The sequence below is a fragment of the Kogia breviceps genome, chromosome 3, assembly GCF_026419965.1.
Source record: "Kogia breviceps isolate mKogBre1 chromosome 3, mKogBre1 haplotype 1, whole genome shotgun sequence".
Classification (NCBI taxonomy): domain Eukaryota; kingdom Metazoa; phylum Chordata; class Mammalia; order Artiodactyla; family Physeteridae; genus Kogia; species Kogia breviceps.
This window is the reverse complement of record NC_081312.1, coordinates 162,351,942-162,365,220: the sequence shown is the minus strand read 5'-3', so window position 1 is coordinate 162,365,220 and position 13,279 is coordinate 162,351,942. Positions and strand designations below refer to the sequence as shown.

At 35.5% G+C, this 13,279-nt stretch overlaps 1 long non-coding RNA gene across 1 annotated transcript in view; it reads left to right on the top strand.

The window, feature by feature from the left end:
* LOC136793858 (uncharacterized) overlaps positions 1-2,688 on the top strand; it is a 186,350-nt gene extending 183,662 nt beyond the window's left edge. The window contains exon 8 of the long non-coding RNA XR_010839877.1: positions 2,607-2,688. This is a non-coding gene — a long non-coding RNA (uncharacterized lncRNA). The remainder of the gene's footprint in view (positions 1-2,606) is intronic.
* The last annotated feature ends 10,591 nt before the right edge of the window (positions 2,689-13,279 follow it).

Below are 13,279 nucleotides of genomic sequence, written 5' to 3'. Positions count from 1 at the left end.
GCACAAATTCAGCACCTTTGAGAATGAAAAATGAAGAGAATATACCCCCAAATATAATGGCAACAATGATTTCTACAGAAAAATTCACTAGAAAGGAAGCCTTTACACATGCATATTGAAATTCACAATATGAGGCAATTTAAGGAGCTAAATTAAATCAAGTTCATCAGCCTGTGAGAGTGAACGAGCCATCTTCTTTGACAAATGAGCTATTATTAAACAGGCACTGTACTCAGTCAATTGCCAGCTCAGCTCTCAGAATGCTGGTGACATGAAAGATGGCAGGAAAATGTATTCTGTGAGCATCAGGAATTCAAGTTTAAATCCTTAAATATAATCAGATAGCAACTCAAATATTCCAGTTACTTGATTATCAGAGGTTAAGGCAATTCAATTGCGTTTTGGAATATTTTATATTTTATTTTGTTTTGTGTCATTTTCTTTCTGTCCTATACTTTCATCATATTACATAAATCCAGTACTTGCTTCCATCAGTTAAAAAAAGGTGAAATCTCAAACCTAAATTATTGTTTTATCTTTCCTGCTACTGTCACTAAAGACATCAATTCAATAATGGGGAAAAACAGTAGGTTTGGACTTTTTGTTAAATGTAGAATTTGGGGGTTATTTGATTTATTCATTGTATTTGTTTCATTCAAGGGGGAAAGATTGGAAGTTGCTAAATCTTAATTTCTTGAGTTCATGCCAAATTACATCATCCTAACAATGGTAATTGAGGTAACCGATTACAAAGATGTCTTTTTGGTTGTGATTAAAAGGAACATTTCAATTCTAATTGTAGACAAATTAAATACACCAGGGATTTGGCACCTGACATTTCAGCCTGAAGAAGAAACAAAATATGTATAATTTTCTCTTGATGACTAATTCTGAAGAGGGGTGTGTGTGTGTGTGTGTGTGTGTGTGTGTGTGTGTGTGTGTTAAACAGGAGGTAAAAGTTCTTAGGCATACGAGATAAACGTATAACACAGCACCTTCCTCCAGAAAAAATACAAGCTGCAAAGGAAAGCCATGCATGTAATTTAAAATTTTCTATTAGCCACATGAAAGAAAGGGAAAAAGACAAATGGGTGAAATGAGTTTTAATGATAAAGTTTATTTAACCCAATATATCCAAAATAGAGCATTTCAACAAATGGCCAGAAAACCTTCTGAGATAGCTTACTTTCTAATATTTGCACTAAATCCTCAAAATCCAATGTGTATTTTATACTTACGATCACATTCAGTTTGGACCAGCCATGTTTCTAGAGCTCACCAGGTAGTGGCTGCCTTATTAGACAGCACAGGTACACAGGTGAGCAACTCTAGGTTTACCTGTGACCTTGACACCCTCTGATCCTACACACACCCCTTGACAAATCACCCAAACAGTGTAACTTTGTTACTACATCTGTCAAAAGTGGGATTATATTTCCAACTATATAAAATGGATTATGACTTAGAGCAGTAGTAACAATAAATCTCTGCAAAGTTTCCAGCCCTGACCTATGATTACAATAGTTCTCACAAGACCTGATGACCATTACCTGTCACTAAATGTCTTTAATATTGTGATTAAAGTTTGTTTTTTTAAGGCAGTGGGGTTTAACTTTGTAAGAGATAAAGCCAATTAGTTTTTAGAAAAATGTCAGACATTTGTTGTTTACCCCCAACTCATTTCCCCATTGTTCTTTGCTGACACAGTGCTGCTTAAGAATCTACCTGTCACGGGAAGTGGCCTTATCACCTTCTTAGGGGTAAATCCTGTGTGAGTTGGGGTCCCCAACGAACAGGCTGTGAGGTAAAGCCCTGTCTCTGTAGGATTTATTGGGAAGATCTCTCTTGGTGAACCCCCCGCAGGGGCTGATAAAGCAGGTGTGAGCCTCACAGTTGCAATTTGCTGAAAGAGATAGATAGATAGAGAGAGAGAGAGAGAGAGAGAGAGAGAGAGAGAGAGAGAGAGAGAGAGAGAGAGAGAGAGAGAGGCAGACACACACACAGAGAGAGGGCAGAAGGTAAACATATTAGGGTACAAAGTATTGATAGCATATTCTGAAGCCCTTAAAATATCTAATTACAATCTGTTTTCAAAACAGCTGGGTCTACCGGGACTTAAAAATGATAACAGTCAAGGTGTTCATACAGCAGTGATTTTTATCTTAATTTCTTTTGTTTTCATTAAAGTTGAGCCATATACCTGTAAGGCTGAGGAGGATTTTAAGTCCCTTCTTAAGACCAGAAGAATGAATTAGAGGGGAATAATCTAGATCCTTTCTGCAGATTAGGAGAGTAGATTAGAGAACAGGTAAGTGAAATGGCCAAAACCGCCTTGTACGTCGGCAGCAGAGCTTGAACTATGGGGCTTGGGCAGGTATTTTTATCCCTTGGGTAACAACCTCTGGGCTCCAAGCATCTACATTAATTGACAGCAACTCTACCGCAGAGGATCAGACCAGGCCTTGAGGATGAAACATGTCATATTTGTTTCCCCAGCTATGTGGTTGCTTTCTTCATGTTAAATTTTGTCTCAGGAAGGGACAAAATGGAGAAATAAGGTAAAATGCTGAAAACCTTCATTTTTGTTTATTTTGTCTTGTTTTAAGGTAAACATATGCTCTGCTTTGTTGCAGTGATGCCGGCCTTGTGTTTAACTCCTACTTGGTTCAGTAAAGATGGATTCTCCTCCCATGGTTCATTACTTAATAGTTATTCACTTGAGTAACTGTGTTTCTGAAGCAATTTTGATCATGTCACTGGACACTTTTAAAGTCAGACAGGCTGATTGGGGCTTTTCTGTGTTTCTTAGTATGGGTAATTGCTATTTCTACAAATGTCAAAAAGCGCCATGTTTTTACAGAGCTGTGAACAATATCGTCAATTCAAGGGCAGCAAGATGTGCCAACTATTTCAGTGCTTTATGGGTATTGATTTAGGAATAAACAATAGGAATCCATAGTTCATACTCAGTACTCTCTTTTATAAATCTAGTGGTTATAAGCTGTAAATATCCATTAATCTGAAGGATCTAGAAAATGGCTAGGATAGCATCTAGACACTTCTTCCAGAAAATACTCATGATTTTCTTTAATTGTTCATTATCAGGCCTGCCAAATCATATGCAGCCACGAGAATATCCTAAATTGAAGCCATATTTCTAGTTGGCTTCTTGTTAAAATTTTTTGTTTAGAATGTGTCAATGTAATAAAGAAGGTTTTGAGTGGCAGTTATGTTCACAAGAAAATTATAATACAGGCCAGAAACTGAGAACCAGTGGCTCTTGGTGGAGACATGAAATGGTCCTGGTGTATTTCTTTTTGTGGATTAATGCTCCAAATATCCACTATTCAACCAGCAAAGATTTAACACCTATGCTGAGAAAAGAACTGCTGTGTACTCACAAGAAATGAGATTTAATTTCCCTCCTCTGTTCAGGGAGAGATAAAAAAACAAATCCTTCTGGTCTAGAAGGGGAGGTGACCATGTCTGCACACAGGCGTGGAAGAAGCTCCCTTTGAAGTTTTCCCTCCTGGAAGGCAAGGTGCCTGTCAGGCTCCGTCATGGGCTACGCTGGTCCCATGGATCCCACTCACTCCCGCTCCTTCGTGGCAGGCACTGTGGTCTCTGCAATCTCCGTGGACCACTGCTGACACACAAGGCAGGTGAGGATGGTGCCCAGGTCAGGGCCAAGACTGCTGAAGGCCTCATACCATAGGGAAGAACACATCGTGACTCAAAAAAAACACTCTTAATTACAGTAAGCAGACTTTCTGGTTTGGACGTGGCCTCTGCACGGAGCTAATTGTTTAAAGGTCAGCAAGACCAAGATTCCACACTCCCTGAGCCTGAGGGTTCCTCCCATGAGGGTCGTAATTTGGGGTGTGCATCCCTGAGGAGGTTGAAAAGCCCTGGAGAGCTGAATCCATTTACCTCTGACTGCTTTTGATTGGTCTGTGTGCTTTGTGCCTCTGTTGGGTTTTTTTTTTCCTTTTTTTTTTGTGGTACGCGGGCCACTCACCGCTGTGGCCTCTCCCACCGCGGAGCACAGGCTCTGGACGCGCAGGCTCAGCAGCCATGGCTCACGGGCCCAGCCGCTTTGCGGCACGTGGGATCCTCCCGGACCGGGGCACGAACCCGCGTCCCTCGCATCAGCAGGTGGACCCCCAACCACCGCCCCACCAGGGAAGTCCCCTCTGTTGGTTTTTTGATAACTAAAGTTCAAACAAAATGATGCAGAACCTGCATCATCATTTGCACCAATATTAAAACCTACACCAGATTCCGTGGCCTGGTCTGCTTCAGATGGTAGACCGCTTTGCAGTAAAAATGAGGAAGTAGGAGGAAGTGAACTCTGCAAGGAGAATCTGCAAACCCCACTGTGTCTCTGGCTGTGGCAGAGAATGGCAAAAAAAGTAGACAACACTTTATACTTTCTTCTGTAGCTTGAAAATCTTCACTGTCCTACCCTATTGTTTTAAGCATAATGAACAGTGGAAATTTCATGATTTTCTGCAAAAAATCCAATCGTATAGATTTTTTTGTGACATTTTGATTATGTCCATGGCCCATTTTTCTACTGTTTTAATTTTCTCTTATTTAATTTTTAAATAAGAGCATTAGCTCTTTGCCTAAAAATTATATTGCAGTTTTTTTTGCAATTTGTGTTTCTCTTATGACTTTATGACATTTTAAAGTTAAACTCTATAATTTAAGTTATATATTTTGTCTATGGCATGTGTATTTATGTCCAGCTGAGAAAGCACTTCTCCACTCCATGTTTATAGATAAATGGTTCCACATTTTCTTCTAAAACTTTTGTGGGTTTAGTTTTAAAAGTTTACTATATGAGGACTTCCCTAGTGGTGCAGTGGTTAAGAATCCTCCTGCCAATACAGGAGACACGGGTTCAAGCCCAGCAAGATCCCTCATGCTGTGGAGCAACTAAGCCCGTGCACCACAACTACTGAGCCAGTGCTCTAGAGCCCATGAACTACAACTACTGAGCCTGTGTGCCACAACTACTGAATCCCATGTGCCTAGAGCCTGTGTTCTGCAACAAGAGAAGCCACCACAATGAGAAGCCCACGCACCGGAACAAAGGCCCAACCCAGCCAAAAATAAATAAATAAATTTACTAAAAACAAATAAAAATAGAAGTTTACTATTGATTCTCCTGGAATTTATTTTCATATAAGAAATGAATTAGAAATCCAATTATATGTTTTTTTAAAGAATAGGATAGACTGTTTTTTGATCACATTTATTGAATATAGGATTCAATATGTGATAAATATGAACCTAAATAAATCCAATACTTTCACTAAGCAAAAAACAAAAAAAACAAAGACAAACAAACAAACATAATGCAAAATATAGCCATGGGGTGGGGAAGGAGGAAAAATGTTATAATTATGGGATTTTAGGTTTTGCACTGAGTGTATTATCATTATTATTATATATTATTAATTATTATCATAAAGTTAATTTTAAGTGGAGAGCTGATAAATAGGAGGAGGATGAAGAGGTCAATAAAAGGAAGTGAGAACTCAGCCTTAAACCTCTACCAATAATTTGGGATTAAATCCTGTTAAAAACCATTATATCTATTAGAGTAAAAATATAGAGGATCCTGATAGCTTTGTGGTAGAAAAGGGTGAAAAGAATTTATTTTAAAAGAATGGAAAATATAAAATTCAAATAGTTTCTTAAAGTTAAAGCAACAGATAGGAAGTTATATTTGGTATTTCTGTATTAGAGGAAAGTTTATTACCCAGTGGAAATATGCTGAGTTTTTAGTTTGATGCCTGACTTGGGTAGGTAGGCAAAAGGTAGTTGACATTGTCATGGTTGTTGTTGTTACTGTTCAACGTGCATACTTTTTAGCTTCATTTTTTGAAAAAGCTTCACATTTGTTTTATTTATGAATCACTTGATAGATTTTTGAGTTGTTTGTACTATTTTGTTATAATGAATAATGCTGTTTTGAATATTCATGTACAAATTTTTGTGTAGACATGTGTTTTCAGTTCTGTTGGATATGTACTCAGGGATAGAATTGCTGGGTCATATGGTGACTCAGTGTTTAACTTTTTGAAGAACTGGAAAGCTATTTTCTGAAATGACCATTTTACATCCCCACCAGCAAAGTATGACGTTTCAATTTCTCAACATACCTGCTAACCTTTGTTACTGTCTTTTTTACTTATTATCTAGTGAATGTGAAGTAGTAGCTCATTGTGGTTTTGATTTGCATTTCCCCAACAAATAATGATGCTAAGTATTTTTTTCAGATGTTTATTGGTCATTTGTATATTTACTTTGAAAAATACGTATTCAAATCTTTTGTCCATTAAAAAAAATTGGGTTATTTGTCTTTTTACTGTTAAGTTGTAAGAGTTGTATATTCTGGGATTTATTTGTATTTTGTCCCATTCTGTGAGTTGTCTTTTCACTTTTTTGATGTACAAGCATTGTTAATTATTGTGAAATCTAATCTATTTTTCTTTTGTTGCTTGTGCTGTTGGTGTCCTATCTAAGAAACCCTTGACTAATCCAAAGTCACAAAAATTTACCTCTATGTTTTTTCTTAAGAGTTTTATACTTCAGCTCTTACATTTAGGTCTTTGATTCATTTTGAGTCAACTTTTTAGTATGGTATGAGGCAAGGGTCCAACTTCATTATTTTACACGTGGATATCCATTTGTTCTAGCACCGTTTGTGGAAAAGACTCTTGTTTTCCTTTTGAATTGTCTTGGGTCCCTTGTCGAAATTAACCATAACATGTAAAGATTTATTCATGGACTCTTGAATCTATTCCATTCTTGTATATGGATATCCTTAGTCCAGAACCATACCTTGTTAATTGCTATAGTTCATTTGAAATCAGAAAGTGAGTCCTTCAACTTAGTTCCCTTTTCCAGTATGTTTTGGTTATTTTGGGTTCCTTGTATTTTATTTACTTCATCTTAACTAAACATTTTATTTGGATTATTGTAATTTACCTCCAAAGAAATACATGGTCTTCAGCTGGAGGGATGTATGTAGGTGTCTCAGATTGTCTGAGACAATCTGCACTGATGCTTAGAATCTTAGTATAATTATTAAGTGTCTTCCTTTTTAACCCCAAAGAGTCTTATTTTGAAAGGCAAAATATTTGGTCATCCTCATTTTAGATCACGTAGGAGTTGCAAAGCTCTTTCAATATCCAAGTAGGGAACTGAGTCCTTTAGAGTAGACACAATTCATAATCCATTCCAATTCCATGGAACATTTGAAATTATCTTTCACTTCAACTTTTTGAGATAAGCTTATAGTAATTTTTAATGTCATGTTATCTCTCATAGGATATCCTCTGAGTTAAAGAAAAAAATCAATCCCATTCACAGATTTTCTCCTTTAGGACAAAGCATAGAGAAAATATGCTTATTTAATTTCTCATTTTTATCTCCCCAATATTATTACATTTGGAAATGCTTTAGAATATTATTCATTATTTAAATATTTTCTTACTATTGTCATAAGAATTTACAAAAATTATTTACATTTAACAAATAAACTATTATAAATCATACCCAACAATAAATATCTCTCAATAAAATTTTAACATTGCATTCATCAAATATGATACAGCAACATCGACAATAAAGATAAATTTGGCAAAGAATTTAACATATAATCAACCATTTAAAGTGAGTAAAGGATGAAAAACACCCAAGGCAGAGTATAAAAATAGCAGTTTAAATGCTCTAGAGCAAATAAGATGGGGAATTTATAGCTAGAGGGATTTGTATCTGTGTTGTTTGATTTTACTTTTAACTTCTAAAATTAAATATGCCTGGAAAAAATATATGAATACATAGTCTTTTAATCCAATAACTGTTTGAAAAATGTTCATGAAATAGAAATCAAGAAAGAAATATCTGAAATTGCTATTAAATATTTTAATTGTAGGCAGGTTTATGTTTCCTATCTGTCTCTGGATATCGACTTAGAAAGAGCAAAGCTCTTCAAAATAAAAAATAATAGCTAGGGCTTCCTTGGTGGTTCAGTGGTTAAGAATCCACCTGCCAATGCAGGGGACACGGGTTTGAGCTCTGGTCTGGGAAGATCCCACATGCCGTGGAGCAACTAAGCCTGTGCGCCACAACTACTGAAGCCCACGCGCCTAGAGCCTGTGCTCTGCAAGAGGAGCCAACTTAATGAGAAGCCCGTGCACTGCAACAAAGAGTAACCCGCACTCTCCACAACTAGAGAAAGCCTGCGTGCAGCAACGAAGACCCAACACAGGCAAAAAAAAGAAAGAATACCTAAATAAGAAGACATTAAACAGCAACTTACTAGGAGCACTGAAGTGTCCTGTGATATGAAGACATAAAATTAGGTTAAATAATGTTGAACCTGTTTTACAGTGTGTGTAGGGAGAGAATTTATGTGATAAAAAACCACCAATGGTGACTCCACCTGACGCACATTCAGTAAGATTTTGTATCATTATATTAAGACTCCAAAACTTCTTTGCTTATTGCAAAAGTCTTGCTTTGCTTAAGGTGACAAGTGTTTTTATATGAAAGAAAAAAGAAGAAAAAGCAGAAGAGAGGACAAGGATGTGCTGCTATTCTATGCCTTCTCTTTTCTGTATCAAACCTGTAGGGAATATTTTGGTTCTGTATTTCAGACAATTCGCCAATGAATTTTCAACAAGGTCATGAATGAAAGGAAAGTAGGTGCCCAGTGTTAGAGAAACCCGGAAGGAGCCTCCAGATCAAGTCATGAACTGTAGTAAACTCTTAAATTTGCTTTTGAAGACTGTGTTAGTGGAAATGTGAATTGAATATGTATTAAGTTCCACAGTTTTTCAAGTCAAAGGTCACTTATAAAGCGAATGATTCCTCCCCCATTCTCCCTCTCTAACACACATACACACACACACACGCATGCACACTCTTCCTCCTATAAGTTGACACATGTAGAGAGACAAAAGATTTAATTCCTAGAATTTATATCATGTGCTGACTGTCTTAAAGAAATGGAATGTGGGCCATCTAATTTCACATCAGTGATGATATTGGGAAGAAATCACAAAGACTGATAAGGATCAAAAGATGCTATGTAAATAACCTGACCTGAACTACCAAGGAGATTTTATGAAGTCATTTATACAGTAGAATAAAAACTAGTGCACTGGGTTGGATATAGTGTCTTTTTCAGAAAAAAATTAAACTTGATTACTCTACATATTTTGAGAAGTATGGCATTCCTCTTGTCTAAAATCTACTTTACCCAAAAATATATCATTAACAAATTGTTACTATTATATAGCTGTATATTTAGAATACGTGCTTCTTGGTCAAAATAGAAACAACTCAAAACAGAAATCTTCTATTCAAGCAACCAAATTAGCATTCATCGTATGTAAGCCAGTGCATTAAGACAGACAGTAAAGGTGTAGCCCTTACTGACCTGCAATTAGCTTTGTGGCAAAATTACACTCCTCTCAGTTATTTGTTCATGATGTGGAGACATACAAAGAAATTTGGGAACTAGTAATAGCTATTTCTTTTTCTTCTGGCGCTTGATTCTACTATTTAATTGTTAGATATAATACCATTCACTGCCATTGGAAACAATGGCAACTTTTTTTTCTGCATTTGCAATTGCTTCATGAATCAAAGAGCACTGGTAGGCTGCGAAAGTCATAATAATAAAAATGCACCATAAATTTCTCTACGAAATTATCGTATTTCATGCCTTGTTATTAAATGGAACTTTGAATTTTTCTACTTAGGTAGAATGATAATTTTATGTTGGATAAAAGGTCTCTCATTCAAATGTATTGCAATATGATGTACGGGGTGTGGACATGATGTACAGGGTTCCATAAGGGGACTTGCCTCATTTGTGATAATGAAGGCTGAAACTCAGGTGTATATGCTGGTCCATCAGCCTCCTCTTTTTCCCCACCTCCTGCATCCTACCGTGGATGGGCAAGCAGTATTATCCCAAATAAGGCAAGTCCCTTGCTTCCCCATCAGCTCGCCTGAGCTATTGTCTTGGAGAAATGGATTCAGGATCGTTTCAGTGCTTTATATCAAGACTGCAAACAATACGAAAGGATACTGCAGATTTCCTTTTTAGCAAAACGTAGGTGATGCTTAAGGATCACTACTTGTAGAGAGAGAAAAATTACCTGTTCATGAAGCAAAATAAAAATTTTTGACAGTTAATTTTGAAATATATTTTTCTTATGGAAAATTATAGTGGGGACATTGTGAGATACAGTAGACAGCGCTCTTAACATCCTGTACCAGTTGCTACAGCAGGCGTCTAAAGTAATAGATTGGTTCTTGTATTTTGAATAAATTCCCCTCATAAATATAATGCTTGTCAAAGTTTGAAAACTGCTGCAACAGATGTTTAATAAATGCTTCCTGGTTTATTGAATTTTAAAAACTTTTGCATGATTATTTATACATGACAAAATCAGAAACTATATGTGATAAAACCATACACATGGTCCCTTTTCTCTTAGGCATTCAGATTTAAGATCAAAATCTGAAAACAAAATGATCAATTTACGTGATATTTCAATCTGTTAGATACATTCAAAGAATTCCAGACAAAGATTTATGCCAATAAAGATTCATACTGTATGAATCACGGTATATGCCAATACGCTACTTCATGCTGATAACAAAAGTACTCACAAAGACTTTATAATATCTTGAGAGTGTTGTGGATATTATTGCCCACTGTACGTGTGTGTGTGCTTGTGTGTGTGAGAGACAGAGAGACAGACAGACAGAGAGAAAGAGGTGCGGGGGGAGATCTCCACCCTTAATAAACATATGGAATCATCCTTCCTTAGCTTATGGAAATCCATTCTTTTATCAGGATGGTAGAATTGAGACTCAAATTTTGCATGAGGATAATTCTCATTATATTTAATGGGAAAATTTAAAGATTGGAAAGTATAATTTAATGTTATAAAATTCCAATTAAATGACTTCAAAAGAGTGTTATTCTTATAAAATTGGTTGAAAGATATTGTGCTATAACAGCTTTACATGAATGTAATTGTATTTAATTCTTACCACTGCTCTATAAGCACAATTATCCTTACACAAGGAAATTAAGAGGTGATGAGTTCTAACACCTATTACTTGCCAAAAAAAGCACTGTCTGATTTTGTGACGGTACACAATTTTCTTAAAAATATCAATATTTTTAGAATAAGCAACATACATATAATTGTATATATGATGTATAAATATATATGAAGTATTCAAATCATCCATAAGCACATGTTTGTTATTATTGGTCTCTCCTTCTATGTTACTAGAGATATCCCGTGAAATTCAGTGAACACACCAGGAACACAGTTCTTTATCTTTATCAGATACTCAGTGCCAGGATGTTAATTTCGGGGACACTGAAAGTTTTAGTAGAACTAGACTGAACTGTTGCCTCATGAAACGAATGCATATCCAGTTTGCAACCGAAGGCCATTTGTGCGAATGCTATGTTTCCCTCTGCCTCTGATTTTCTGCCTCTCCGTAGAAACTGTTGGTCTAATTAATGATTTGGCCAGCTAGTAAGCACTCCCTCAGGCTAGCAAAGCACCTTCCATTTTCATATAGTGCTCTGCACTATAGGGGAACCATTTACTCTCCCCAGTTAGATGTAAGCTAGAGATATTGGTCTTCTTAACCATCTTCCCTAGTAAGGATTTAATGCAAGATGAATGCTCTAGAAATTTCAAATATTAAAATAATTGTTATGCTTGAGACAGATTTCCCAAGCCTGCAAAATTCTTACTATAGTAACCCATTTCTCAAAATAAATGTGCATGTATGTGCTTCTCAATTATTAAAATAATGTATGTTTATTATAAAATGCTGAATGTATGAGGAAGAGGAAAGCAACCTGTAATTTCACTATCCAGAGATAGCATTAATAGAATGAACACCTATGTACAAACCTTAAAACTAGGATCCTACACTCCACTTTATTATTATTACTTGAATACTTGTCTTTGCTAAAACATATTGTATAGTCTTCTGAATTCTCACTTTTCTGACTTTATCATTATTTATATGACTAGTTTCATACTCTTAGACATTTAGGTTATTGTTTATTTTCCACTCATATTATAAAATGTGATAAAATTCTTTCGATGTAAATCATTATACTTATTTCTTATCATTGCTTTAAGATGTATTCCTAATGGTATTTCTGGGTCCAAAGATTTAAATATTTATTGCTTCAGTCTATATTGACAACTGCCATCCTTAAAGTTTGCAATAATTTGTCATTAGTATAAAGATCCTATTTTCCAGCTTCCTTCCTAACATGGAATATTGCCCTTTTAAATCACATTGGTTTGCAAGTAAAAATCATGTTATACTGCTGTTTTAATTAGCATCTTTTATTATTAAAACAATACAATATTTTTATGTGTTTGCTTTTTCTTATATGTATCTTCCATTCATACTTTGACCACTTTTCTATTGTAGTGTTGACATTTTTCTCATTGACATATAGGAGTTAAATAAAGGAAGAATACAGATACATTGTATTGTGTGCATTCACACATTCTGAGCATTCATTCTGGGACAAGTTATATAAACTAAGGATAGAAAATAGACAATTGGTAGAGTCCATGTGCAAGTAACTGCGATAAAAATCTAAAGGTTCTTTTATTTGGAAAAAATCCCTGTCCTTGAAATACATTCGAAAAATGAATGTGCAACCTGTTTCTAACCATCTTGTCCAGGATATTTTAAGGGACAAAATCACTTCATAATAAAAGTGATAATGTTAATAACAGTTAACATTTACTCTGAGTGTATATGTGAGGTACTGTACCAAGCACTTTGCCTCCTGAAAACGATCCAAGAAGCAGGCAGTCTTTCTATTCAAATTTTTTAGACATAGAAACTTACCCTTATAAGGTAGCATGATTTTTATGCTACTTATGCTATTTTATACTCATGCTTTTTTGCTAGTTATTATAAGGTATCATGATTTTTATGCTACTCTAAGTCAGATTTTTAAAAAATCCCTTTATATCTGCATTTATTTTTCCATGTTTTTGCTACTATAGTAAGAGATATAATTGCTTTTGTTTCTTGACCAGACACGATACTATTTTTATTTATTAGTTCTGATAGTTGTTTTGTAGGTTTCTAAAGATTGTGTATATATAAAGGATAATGATCACTGAGAATAAACACAGTTTTACCTCTTCATTTTCTATTCTATGTCTGGACCCTGTTTCTC